Raw genomic sequence first — 14,551 nt, forward strand, 5'->3', positions numbered from 1 at the left:
AGCATAGTTATAGCAATAAAGAGATAACCAGAAGTTGATTCCCACTATAAGCTTGGATCCACTGAGAATAGTCTATGCCTTTTATATTGCCAATGCTGAACAGTTTCTGACCTAACTTTGAAAAATGGCTTCCCAATGGCTTTAGAACCTTTTGCAGAATACATGTCATCTGAACAAAATATTTTAGTTGTCTGTATAAAATAATTTTTAGTTGACTTACTGTTTACCAAAATGAATATTTCATGAAATGTTGTGAAGTCATGTTTAATAAAATCTACCCACGATTCGGCAAGATGGCAGCACCTGTATGACTCTCATTCTGAAGGGCAGCACAGCAGGATGGGCACAGTGACCAGCAGTCAGAACTCTTGGCCCTAAAACACAAGTGATTGTGTTTCCCAGGTGAGAGGATACCCCACGGTGGGGGATACAATCAGCTTTAAGTCACACAGCTAAGCCATGAAAGAGATCCTGGTTCCACCAGGCGCTTGTTCACCAGCCTAGAGCCACTCCATCTTGCTCTAATCACTGTCCCAGACTGAACTGTGGGCACCACAACATCAGAGACTGTGATTTCCAGCTGAGAGATAACCCCATGGTGCAGGAAACGATTGGGACAGACCTTAGGTCACCGAGACATTCCCTGGAAAAGATTTGGAGTCTGCAGGTGCCCAAGAGCTAGCTCAGAGCTAGAGCCAGGGACCTAGGCACTGGCACAGAGTCCTGCCTGCCCACTGGACCCGCTGCCCCAGATAGAACTGTGGGTCCCAGGGGACCAGAGACTGAGTTTCTCTGTCCGGTGCAAACCCACAGGGAGGGGAACAGCTGGTCTGACCTCAGAGCACTCAGCCGATATCACCACCCCGAAAAGGTCTCAAGAAAAACTACCCAGTTTCAGCAGACGTCCAGGCACCCAATCTCCAAAAAGGCAGAAAGGCAGAGCCACGTGAGTCTGTGCCTGCGGGTTCTACTCACCATCACAGACAGATCCTGTCCCCAAAGCAAAGACTGGGTGTCCCTGTCAGGAGGAAACCCCACAGTGGGGGAATCATCAGGTCCAACACTCAGGACACCCAGCTCCAAAAGACTTTCTGGATTCATGCAGACTCTAGGCTCTAGCCTTCTATTGCAGGCATGAGCACTGTGATTACCCACCATTATTGAATACTGGTAGGGCACTGGGTCACACAGCTGCATCCTCAGTCCTACAAAAGCCAGAGAGCCATTACAGCAGCACTCATATACTGCTCCGAGGATCAACCAGTTATCCCTAGCTAAACTGAAAAAAAAAAATGTGGGAATCCTTGGTTCTTCAAGAGGGCTGCACCCAACAATTTTACCTTAAGAGCAACAGCTACAGCTCACTAAATTCAGAGCAAGAAACCCAGCAGCAGGGCAGCCATCACCAGGACCTCTCCTGATGAGAGGCGAGCCTTCCTGAACAACACAGTTACCACACAGTCCATACACCTGAAGTGAACTGTGAAAAATCCTGAGAAGCACCACCATTCAGTTGATCATACCCAAAAAGCAGAGGAGAAGGTCAGAACCCAGCCAAATGGATTCTCCCCACCCCAGGACCCAGCAGGCACCAGAAATTAACAGACAACACCTGAGACAGAGAGATGGGTAGAGGCCAGCAAAAGAACACAACCAACAAAAGGCAAAGCAATATGGCATCCCGAGAACCCAGTCATCCAGGGGCAAGTAGCCCTGGACACCCTGACATAACTGAAATTCAAGAAGATGACCTTACATCTATGCTTATGAAGAGGATAATGGAGGAAACAAATAAAATGCAGAAAGATTTAGGAGAAGATATAATGAAACAGATTATGGTCGTCTATAAAGAAATACAGGAAGATGCAGCCAAAGAGTTTGTGGCATTCAGAGAGGAAATAATTAAATCACTGAAAGAAACAAAAGAAACAGAGGAATGTTCGAACAAACAGCTGAAGGAATTGAAGGAAAATACAGTCAGACAGGGGAAGGAAATCAACAAAGTTTTCAAGATCTGAAGATAGAATTGGAAAAATTAAAGAAAACACAAATGGAGGAAATCATGGAGAGGGAGAACCTAGGAAAGAAAACAGGAACTACAAAGGTAAGCATAACCAACAGACTACAAGAGATGAAAAAATGAATCTCAAGTGTGGAAGATACAATGGAAGAAATCAATGTATCCATCAAAGAAAATAATAAATCTAAAAATCTCCTGACACAAACAATCCAAGAAATCCAAGACAACATGAAAAGACAAAACCTAAGAATAATAGGAATAGAGGAAAAAGAAGATTCCCTTCTCCAAGGCCCAAAAAATATTTTCAACAAAATCATTGAAGAAAATGTCCCCAATTTAAAGGGGAGACCTATAAAAATACAAGAGGCCCACAGAACACCTAATAAATTAGACCACCTTCTGCAAAGCAAAGGACACTGTCATAAAAAAAAAAAAAAAAAAAAAAAAAAAACGACTGCCTAAAGATTGGGAAAGAATCTTCACCAACCCTTTATCCGACAGAGGACTCATTTCCAGTATATATAAAGAACTAAAGAAGCTGAAAAGCAGCAAACCAAGTAATCCACTTAAAAAATGGGGAACAGAGCTAAACAGAGAATTCTCTGTAGAGGAATACCAAATGGCAGAGAAGCACTTAAAGAAATGCTCAACTTCACTAGCCATTAGGGAAATGCAAATCAAAACAACCCTGAGATTTCACCTTACACCCATGAGAATGGCCAAGATCAAAAACTCAAGTGACAACACATGCTGGAGAGGTTGTGGAGAAAGGGGAACCCTTCTCCACTGCTGGTTGGAATGTAAACTTGTACAGCCCCTCTGGAAATCAATCTGGCACTTTCTCAGACAACTAGAAATAGTGCTTCCCCAAGATCCAGCCATACCACTCCTAGGCATATATCCAAAAGAGGCTCAAGTACACAAAAAGGACATTTGCTCAACCGTGTTTGTAGCAGCTTTATTTGTAATAGCCAGAAGCTGGCAACAACCCAGATGCCCCTCAACTGAAGAATGGATGCAGAAATTGTGGTAGATCTATACAATGGAATATTACTCAGCAATGAAAAATAAGGAAATCATGACATTTGCAGGTAAATGGTGGGACGTGGAAAGGATCATCCTGAGTGAGTTGTCCCAGAAGCAAAAAGACACACATGGTATATACTCACTCATACAACATAGGACATACAACATAGGACAAACCCACTAAAATCTGTACATCTAAAGAAACTAAGCAAGAGAGAGGACCCTAACTAAAACAGTCAATCCCCATCCTGAAAGGCAAAGAGGATGGACATCAGAAGAAGAAGAAAACAGGAAACAACCTAGGAACCTTCTACAGAAGGCTTCTGAAACCCAGAAGAAGAAAACAGGAAACAAACTAGGAACCTACCACAGAGGGCCTCCGAAAGCCTCTGCCCTGCAGACTATCAAAGCAGATGCTGAGCCTGATGGCCAACTGTTGGGCAGAATGAATGGAATTTTATGTAAGAAGTGGGAAATAGCAAGAGCTGGAGAGGACAGGAACTCCACAAGGAGAGCAACAGAACAAAAAAAATTGAACACAGGGAACTTCCCAGAGACTCATACTCCAACCAAGGACTATTTATGGAGATAACCTAGAACCCCTGCACAGATGTAGCCCATGGCAGTTCAGTGTCCAAGTGGGTTACATAGTAATGGGAAGAGGGACTGCCTCTGACATGATCTGATTGGCCTGCTCTTTGATCAGCTCCCCCTGAGTGGGGAGCAGCCTTACCAGGCCATAGAAGAGGACAAAGCAGCCACTTTTGATGAGAACTGATAGACTAAGATCAGAAAGGAGAGGAGAACCTCCCCTATCAGTGCACTTGGGGAGGGGCATGCATGCAGAAAGGGGAGGGAGGGTGGGATTGGCAGGGGAGAAGGGAGGGGCTTCTGGGGGGATACAAAATGGATAAAGTGTAATTAATAAAAAATTATTAAAAAAATTAGACCAGAAAAGAAAAATCCTCCTGTCACAATAATCACACAGTAAGTATACAGAACAAAGAAAAAGTACTAAAAGCTGCAAGGGAAAAAGGCCAAGTAACATGTAATGGCAAATTCATCAGAATCACATCTGACTTCTCAACAGAAACTATGAAAGCCAGAAGAGCCTGGACAGGTATCATGCAGACCCTAAGAGAACACAGATGTCAGCTTAGTTAACTGTACTCAGCAAAACTCTCAGTCCTCATACCCAGAGAAAACAAGATATTCAATGACAAAAACAAATTTCAACAATGCCTACAAACCCAACATTATAGATGACACTAGAAGGAAAAATGCAACGCAAGAAAACTAACTACTTTCAAGAAAACAAAGGAAATAACCTCACTACAACAAAACTAAAAGTAGCCAAACACACAAACACACTACCATAGTCAACATCAATATCAAAGGACCTAACATCCACTGGTCATTAATCTTCCTCAACATCAATGGACTCAATTCTCCAATGAAAAGACACAAACTAAGAGAATGGATGTGTAAACAAGACACAACAATCTGTTGCATAAAAGTAATACACCTAAATTACAAAGATAGACATTACCTGAGAGTAAAGGGCTGGAAGACAGATTTCCAAGCAAATGGACCTAAGAAGCAAGCAGGAGTAGCCATTCTAATATCTAATAAAATAGATTTTCAACCAAAATTAATCAAAAGAGATGAGGAAGGACACTTTATAATCATAAAGGGAAAAATCCACCAGGAAGATATAACAATCCTGAATGTCTATGCCCCAAATGCAAGGACACCCACATTTGTAAAAGAAACTTTAATAAAACTTGAACCACAAATAGACCCCCACAAATTAAGAGTAAGAGACTTCAACACCCCCCTCTCAACAAAGGACAGGTCAACAAAACAGAAATTAAACAAAGAAACAACACTGACAGAAGTCATGAATCAAATGGACCTCACAGACATATACCAAACCTTTCACCCAAACACAAAAGAATTTGCCTTCTTCTCAGCACCTCATGGAACCTTCTCCAAAATAGACTATATAGTTTGTCACAAAGCAAGGATCAACAGATACAAGAAGATTGAAATAATCCCTTGTATCCTATCTGATCACCATGGACTAAAACTGGACCTCAATGACAAAAATAGCAAAAGGCCTACACACACATGGAAACTGAACAACTTGCTTCTAAATGACAGCTGAGTCAGAGAAGAAATAAAGAAATTAAAGACTTCCTAGAATTCAATGAAAATGAAGACACAACATACCCAAACTTATGGGACAAAATGAAAGCAGTGCTAAGAAGAAAGTTCATAGCACTAAGTGCCTTCAAAAAGAAATTTGAAACATCTCATGCAAGCAACTTAATGGTTCACTTAAAAGCCCTAGAAAAAAAAAAAGAAGCAGACACACCAAAGAGGAGAAGACAGCTGGAAATAATCAAACTCAGGGCTGAAATCAATAAATTAGAACCTAATAAAACAGTTCAAAGAATCAATGAAAACAAGAGCTAATTATTTGAGAAAAATCAACAAGATAGACAAACCCTTAGCCAAACTAACTAAAAGGCAGAGAGAAACTATCCAAATCAACAAAATCAGAAACGAAAAGAGGGACATAAACACAGACACTGAAGAAATCCAAACAATAATTAGGTGTTACTTCCAAAGTCTATATGACACAAAAGTTGAAAATCTAAATGAAATGGACAATTTTCTTTACCGATTCTATATGCCAAAGCTGAATCAAGACCAGATAAGCCAATTAAATAGTCCTATATCCCTTAAGGAAATAGAAGTTGTCATCAAAAGTCTCACATCCAAAAAAATAAAAATAAAAATAAAAAAGCCCAGGACAAGATATTTTCATTACAGAATTCTACCAGACATTCAAAGAAGAGCTAACTCCAATTCTCTTCAAACTATTCCACAAAATAGAAACAGAAGGAACACTACCAAACTCATTCCATGAAGCCACAGTCACCTTGGTACCTAAACCTCACAAAGACCCTACAAAGAAAGAGGATTTCGGGCCAATCTCCCTCATGAACATCGATGAAAAATACTCAACAAAATACTTGCAAACCGAATCCAAGAACACATCAAAGATATCATCCACTATGACCAAGTAGGCTTCATCCCAAGTATGCAGGGGTAGTTCAATATATGGAAATCCATCAATGTAATCCACCACATAAACAAACTGAAGCAGAAAAACCACATGATTATCTCCTTAGATGCTGAAAAAGCATTTGACAAAATCCAACATACATTCATATTTAAAGTCTTAGATAGATCAGGGATATATTGCACATACCTGAACATAGTAAAGGCAACATACAGCAAGCCTATAGCCAATATTAAACTCAGTGGAGAGAAATGTAAATCATTCCCACTGAAATCAGGGACAAGGCAAAGCTGCCCACTATCTCCATATCTCTTCAACATTGTTCTTGAAGTCCTTGCTAGAGCAATAAGACAATTGAAAGAGATCAAGGGGATACAAATTGGAAAGGAAGAAGTCAAAGTATCACTGTTTGCAGATGATATGATAGTATACCTGAGTGACCCCAAAAATTCTACCAGGGAACTCTACAGCTGATTAACACCTTCAGCAAAGTGGCTGGATATAAAATTAACTCAAAAAAATCAGTAGCCCTCCTGTATACAAAAGACAAAAGGGCTGAGAAAGAAATTAGGGAAACAATACCCTCCACAATAGCCACAAAGGACATAATGTACCTTGGTGTGTACCTAACCAAGCAAGTCAAAGATTTGTATGAAAAAAATTCCAGTCTCTGAAGAAAGAATTAGAAGATATCATAAGATGGAAAGATCTCCCATGCTCATGGCTTGGCAGGATTAACATAGTAAAAATGGCCATCTTACAAGAAGCAATCTACAGATTCAATGCAATTTCCATCAAATTACTAACACAATCCTTTACAGACCTTGAAAGAAAAATTCTCACCTTCATTTGGAACAACAAGAAACCCAGAATTTCTAAAACAATTCTCTACAGTAAAAGATCTTCAGGAGGTATCTCCATCCCTGATCTCAAGCTGTAGTATAGATCAACAGTTATAAAAACTTCATGGTACTGGCAAAGAAACAGACTGGTGGATCAATGAAATCGAATAGAAGACCCTGACATAAATCCACATACTTATGCTCACCTAATTTTTGATAAAGATGCCAAAACCATTCAATGGAAAAAAGACAGCATCTTCAACAAATGGTGCTGGTCTAACTTGATGTCTACATGTAGAAAAATGCAAATTATCCATATTTATCACCCTGCACAAAACCTAAGTCCAAGTGGATCAAAGACCTCAACATTATACTAGACACAGAAGAAAAAGTGGGGAAGAGCCTTTAACTCATTGGCACAGGAGACAACTTCCTGAACAGAACACCAACAGCACAGGCTCTAAGAGCAACAATCAATAAATGGGACCTCATGAAACTGAAAAGCTTCTTTAAAGCAAAGAACACTGTCATCAGAACAAAACGAGAGCCTACAGATTGGGAAAGGATCTTCACCAACCCTGTATCTGACAGAGGGCTAATCTCCAGTATATATAAAGAACTCAAGAAGTTAAACAGCAAAAAATCAAGTAATCCAATTTAAAACAGGAGTACAGAGCTAAACAGAGATTTCTCAATAGAGGAATATCGAATGGCAGAGAAAAACTTAAAGAAATGCTCAACCTCATTAGCCATCAGGGAAATGCAAACAAAGGGACCCTAAGATTTCACCTTACACCCATCAGAATGGCTAAGATCAAAAACTCAAGAGTCAACACAAGCTGGGGAGATTGTGGAGAAAGGGGAACCCTCCTCCACTGCTGATGGGAATGTAAACTTGTACAACCACTCTGGAAATCAATCTGGCACTTTCTCAGACAACTGGGATAAGCGCTTCCTCAAGATACAGCTATACCACTCGTAGGCATATACCCCAAAGAGTCTCAAGTACACAATAAGGACATTTGCTCAACCTTGTTTGTAGCAGCTTTATTTGTAATAGCCAGAAGCTAGACTCAACCCAGATGCCCCTCAGTGGAGGAATGGATGCACAAATTGTGCTATCTCTACACAATGGAATATTACATAGCATTAAAAAATAAGGAAATCATGAAATTTTCAAGTAAATGGTGGGATCTGGAAAAGATCATCCTGAGTGAGCTATCCCAGAAGCAGAAAGATGCACATGGTATAAACACACTCATATAGACATATAATACATAATAAACCTACTAAAATCTGTACACCTAATGAAACTAATCAAGAGGGAGGACTCTTGTTGAAATGCTCAATTCCTATCCAGAAAGTCAAAGAGTGGGGACATCAGAAGAAGGACAAAGGAGGGAACAAGTCAGGAGCCTGACACAGAGGACCTCTGAAAGGCTCTGCCCCGCAGACTATCAATGCAGATGCTGAGAATTATGGGCAACCTTTGGGCAGAGTGCAGGAAATCTTATGACAGAATTGGGAAACAGTAAGGTCTGGAGAGGACAGGAACTCCACCAGGAGAGCAATGGAACCAAAAATCTGAGCAGTGGGTCTTTTCTGAGACTGACACTCCTACCGAGGACTATGCATGGAGATCACCTAAGACCCCTGCAGAGATGTAGCCCAAGGTAGGCAGTTCAGTATCCAAGTGGTTTCCATTGTAATAGGAACAGGGACTGTCTCTGACATGAACTGGCCTGCTCTTTAATTACCTCCCCCTGAGGTGGAAGCAGCATTACCAAGTCACAGAAGAAGACAATGCAACCACTCCTGATGAGACCTAATTGACTAGGATCAGAAGGAGGGAAGGGAAGACCTCCCCTATCAGTGGACTTGGGGAGGGGCATGCATGCAGAGGGTGGAGGAAGGGAGGGATTGGATGGGAGGGGGGGGAGAGAACCACAAGGGGGATACCAAATGAATAAAGTGTAATTAATAAAAAATTTAAAAATAATAAAAAATAATGTCTACCAACATAGGTCAATTCTAGCTAGATGCTAGCATTTAATGTTTTTCATTTTATACAATTTATTCACTTTGTATCCTAGCTGTAGCCCCTGCCCTTCATCTCCTCCTGGTCCTACCTCACTCCTGATGAGACCTGATAGGCTCAGGTCAGGTAGAGGGGGAGGAGGATCTCCCCTATCAGTGGACTAGAGAAGGAGCTTTTAATGTTTTAATGGAAGAATTGCACCCATTACTTCATAGCTGATTCCTTTCATTATCCAGCAGTAGTTTCAGAATCTGTCAAAGTTCAGCTGGCCCACAAAGCTAAAAGTCTTTATTATTCAGCCAGTCCTGAAAATACCTGACAAAACGGAGTCATATGAAAGGGGAGGAGGTCCTCCCCTATCAGTGGACTTGGAAAGGGGCAGGGAGGAGATGAGGGAGGGAGGGTGGGATTGGGGACAGAATGAGGGAGCAGGATATAGCTGGGATACAGAATTAACAAAATGTAACAAATAAGAAAAATAACATTAAAAAATATTAGATTTTAAAGAAGAAATAATAACAGAGCTAATTTATTTAAGGAAAGTTTTATGTGACAAATGAACCTTCAAAAATAAAGATTCAAAGTCCCAAGGGGGAAAAAAAAAGTCTTTATTATATGTCCCTCCATAGAGAGTTTGCTTTGGCCCATGAAATAAGATGAAGGTTTCGGTCCTAATGAAATAGGAATACTGCAATGACAATTTAGATCCCTAATCACAAAATATTATATCAACTCTGTACGTGGATCCTGGCTCTAATGTTTGACCATTTGGGATTATAGATTAAGTTGCTAGGAATCAATCAGCTTCTATTTGTACACTGAAAAAGAAACCATTATTTCTCATATCCCTAGTTTGTTGTGAAGATTACATAAAGTCCTGTAGACTGTGTTTAACATGCATAATTTATATATTTTAATCTTGTTATACAGGAAGAAAGGTAGTGAATATCTTCAGGGTACTTTAAAACACAGCATTTAACTCAAAGCGATATTGGCCTCCTGACATGGTATCAGCCTTTCTGGGATGAGTTTGATCTCAAACACCAAACTGGGTTACTCAGCAGAGAATGCATAGGATATCTTCAGTTGGATTGTTTGGGAGAAGGATCTTCTGTCTTTCTACATCATCAACACATTAGAAGCAGGAAGTGTTCTTATCTTTAAAAGAATAATTCACCAGTTCTCATTGTCATATAAATATTTGAAACTGGGGATATGTGAGAAGTGTTCATTTTACTTGAAGGACACATAAGCATCTGATTCTGCTTTCTTTAAGTACCATTACTGCGAGTGTATTTTAAAAATTGATTTTTACTGTAGCTTCAGTAATAATATATAAAAAATAAATGAGCAATGCCAAGTTTTCCTGTTATACTATATAGAGGTTGCTCCGCTGCTCCTCATATTATATGTTTTTACTCCATGGTGAAATTTCTCATTTTAATTGCAATTTATATTTTTATCAGATTAAACAAAAACATACAGGAAATTATCTTTTATTTTAATAAGTATAGAGAGATGTTTTGATGCTATATCAGTTCTTCCATAATAAGTGATAAGTGATAGTGATATTAACTCCTACTTCCTTGGACTGTTACAGTATTGGAAAAATTGTGGTTAGATAGATATAATCCACATTTAGCAAATCAATAACAGAAAGTTCACTCTTAAGGCCTATGACCCATATAGCTATATGTTCTTGGTCTCATTAATGGTGCTATTTGTTGACTTCATGTTATGGAATAAGCCCTAAGTCAAAACAGAAAGTGGTTGGTTACTGTCTATTTCTTTAAACAGGAATTATTTTCCAGTTCACAGCTGGGTGAGATTAATGACTACTTTTTAATTTTTGTAGTGTACTATGGTGGTAAGGGAGTCACATTATTGGGAGGTGTGGCCTTGTTGGAGGAAGTGTTTCTCTGAGGGTAGACTTTGAGACATCAGATTCTAGATCTAGGCTCAGTCTGTCCCTCTCTCTTCTGACTCTCTATCAATCCAGATGTAGAACTCTCAGCTAATTTTCATTACTGTGTCTGCCTTCGTGTTACCAAGCTTCCTGCCATGATGACAATGGACTAAACCTATGAACTTGTAAGCAAGCCCTAATTAAATATGTTTCTTTATAGGAGTTGCTGTGGTCATGGTGTGCCTTCACATCAATAGAAACCCTAGTAATATGTACATATTAGACTTCAACACTATTAAAATTAGTCAAGAAAATGAGATGAAATGAAGCTCCTAGAGTAGGCCAATGTTCACAACAAGCCTACTAACAAACAAGCAAGTAACAAACAATACTGTAAGATAGAAAGATAGATAGAGGGATAGAAAGATAGATAGATAAATAGATAGATAGATAGATAGATAGATAGATAGATAGATAGATAGATAGATAGATAGATAAAGAGAGGGAGGAGGAAGGGAGAGTGAAAGGGAGCTGAGGGAAGGGAGAGATGGAGGGATGAAGACACAGAAAGAGGGAGAGAGGAAGGATTCTGAGTGCCAAAGAGGATGGGAGGCATGCTTTGGAGGTAAGATGACAACTTCCAATGTTAGTACTTGCCTTCTACCTTGTTTGACCTATGATTCCTTGTTTGTTTGGTTTGTCTGTTTGTTTGTTTGTTTGATGGATTGGATTGGTTTGTTAGTTTTAGTTTATTTGTTTTGTTAATATTTTTAATATTCTTTACACAGCCTAGATATTTCATAAACTTCTGAATATTCTCTTTTCTCTGCCTTCCACTGAGGCACTGGGTTTGAAGACAGATGCTATTATTTCTAGCACTATATGGTTTGGGGGGAATTTCATGTCAGTCCTTCCACTTGTGCAATGAATGATTTGCCCAGGGGTCCATATTCCCTGCCACTGGAGGTCTTTTATTTTTTTGGCTGCATTTATGCTGGATTTAGAGCTTTGTTTTGTTTTTCTGAATATATTCTTAATGGAATTTTTCCACTAATCTTGATGACTGTTATATAGGAAAGTGTTTATTTTATATGTTGAACTGTATGAAGCTATTTTTGTGAGAGTTTTTATTAAGACTAGGAAACTTTTGTGTGTTGTTTTAGGATCTTTAATTATGAAACCTTTAATCTGAAGATAAAGATATTTTACTCCTTTATTTCTATTAGCATCTCATTTCTTTCTGTTGCTTTTGATCTAGTTAAGACTTCAAGCACTATATTGAATAATACTGGGGAGGGAAATAAACTTTGTTTCATTATTGATTTAGGGAAAATAGTTTAAGTTCTCACCCACTGAGTATAATGTTCTTCTAGTGTTACCTGACCTTCGAACCTGGCTTGAACAAGTTTCTATACATCTTGTGTTTACACTCTTCTTGGTTAAGGCTTACAGTACTCCTTCATTTTTCTAACCATTTGTGCTTGAATATTTAATCCCCAGTGCAATCCCTGATGATCTTTTTCATTTCATTGTAATATTTTTTAATGTCTTCTGTTTCATCTCTAATTCTATTAAATTGAATTTTCTTTATGAGATATCTTTGATTAATTATATGTAGTACTCATTGCTATACACTTTCTTCTTGGTGTTGCCTTTGTTCTATCTCAGAGGTAATGCTAAGTTGTGATTTCATTTTCATTTGTTTCTAGGAACTTTTATATTTCTTTCCTAATGTTTTCAATGACCCACTAGTCATTAAAGAATAGATTGTTCAGTCTCCAAGTATTTATGTAAGAATTCTTTTGTTACTTATTTCTAATTTTGTACAACTATGATCTGATACTATATAAGAAATTAATTCATTTTTTTGTATTTGCTAAGACTTTCATTATATCTTAAAATGCCACCAATTTTAGAAAATAGTTCCGTGGCCTGCTGAGAATATGATTCCTTTGGATGGAGTGTTCTATAAATGTCTGTTAGCTCTTTTTTATCTAAGGTGTTGATTAACTCTGGAATTTATTTACTCATTTTCAATATGTATAACCTATTCTTTGATGAGTGGAGTACTTAAACAATGTGCCAAAGAATAAGTTAAAGAAACTTCTGTTGAGTGTGCTACAAATTTAAATATTTATCATGGACATGTGGAAATAAGTTAATGAGTTAAAAGTCTTAGCTTTAATTGTCACCTTGACATGGCCTAGAATCATCTGGTTAAAAAAAAATAATTCATGACTGGGCAATTGCCTATATCAGGTTTCTGTGTGGCCATATCTGGGCATATCTGGGCACATTGCTTTTAATTAATTGATGACGGCAGTCCAAGACAATGACAGAGTTCCTGGACTGTATAAGACAGCTATACACCTTGAGTGAGCCAGACATCTAGCCCATAAGCAGTGACAAGTCAGAGTTCCTGCCTCCATGTTCCTGACTTGAGTTCCTGCCCTGGTTTTTGAAATGATGGACTAGGACTGTTAAGTGTAAGATGAAATAAACTGTTTTAATGTTGCTCCAATTGCTCTCCTTTAGTATTTTTTTCCAGCAGAATAAAACTAGAAAAAGGAAAGTAGTGAAATAAGGCTAAATAAAAAGAAAAATGGAAAATAGTAGAGAATGTTATTAATGAAAAACTAAATGAGGAAGAGAGAAGAAAGAAGGGAAACTTGTAAATTAAAGTAGTCATAAGTAGATAAATTTAACAAGTACAAAAAAGCAAAAACAAAATTTTTACAAAATAAAAGTATAAAATATAAAGTCAAAATGCTGCTAAAATAGAGTAGAATGAAATTAAAACACAGCTAATAAAACTGAAAGAAAAAATTGTTCAAATAATAAAAATATATAGACAAAATTAGAAACCTGAAAAGTAAAAGAATTTTAAGGTTAAAAATAGACAAGTCTATTTTTAGTCTATAGTTCTGGATGGTTCTCTCTCTTCAGGGACTCCCCAGTTCCTGTCCCTGTGTATTATACTGACTCTATCAGTCAATGTTTATAATGTGAATTAGAGTGTGGAAGCCAGTAGCAATACTGATACATATAAGCACGAGTCTTCCTAATGAATGAAACGTAACTGATGCTGTAAAGTTTAGTAGAGCTACAATGCCCTTGAACTCTCCATCAGTGGATCTCCGTAACAGGTGACACCAGAGGTGGATTTACTTGATGATCCTGTGAGAGTCAAATGTAATTTTCAGTTGACGACATTACCAAGAATGGGGCTATCTCATGTAGCCTTCACTGCTTGAGTACCTACTACTGCCCATCTTATACTTTTCATCTTGTTACTATCTGTTTCTAATATTCTCCATACCTCTCTCCCATGACAATCTCTAAACTTGGGGGTGTTGAATAGTGAACAATTTTTTCTCATTTATAATTGTTCTCCACTTCCAGAGTTTTCAGGGTTACTCAGTTTTAAACAATAGGTTTCCCCTTAAGGATGTGACCAGACACAGTACTCTGACCTAAGCGGAGTAACAGCATGCATTTCTTCTCCAATGTTGGCCCAAACCAAAAGACTATTTCACAAGACTAGTGACTGGCCGTGAGCTTCAGAGAGCTGTAGTTTTGTCTGGATGGTACTATCCATTTTCACTAAGGCCACCTGACTTCACTTTAG

This window comes from Meriones unguiculatus, chromosome 12 (genome assembly GCF_030254825.1).
Source record: "Meriones unguiculatus strain TT.TT164.6M chromosome 12, Bangor_MerUng_6.1, whole genome shotgun sequence".
In the NCBI taxonomy this organism is placed as follows: domain Eukaryota; kingdom Metazoa; phylum Chordata; class Mammalia; order Rodentia; family Muridae; genus Meriones; species Meriones unguiculatus.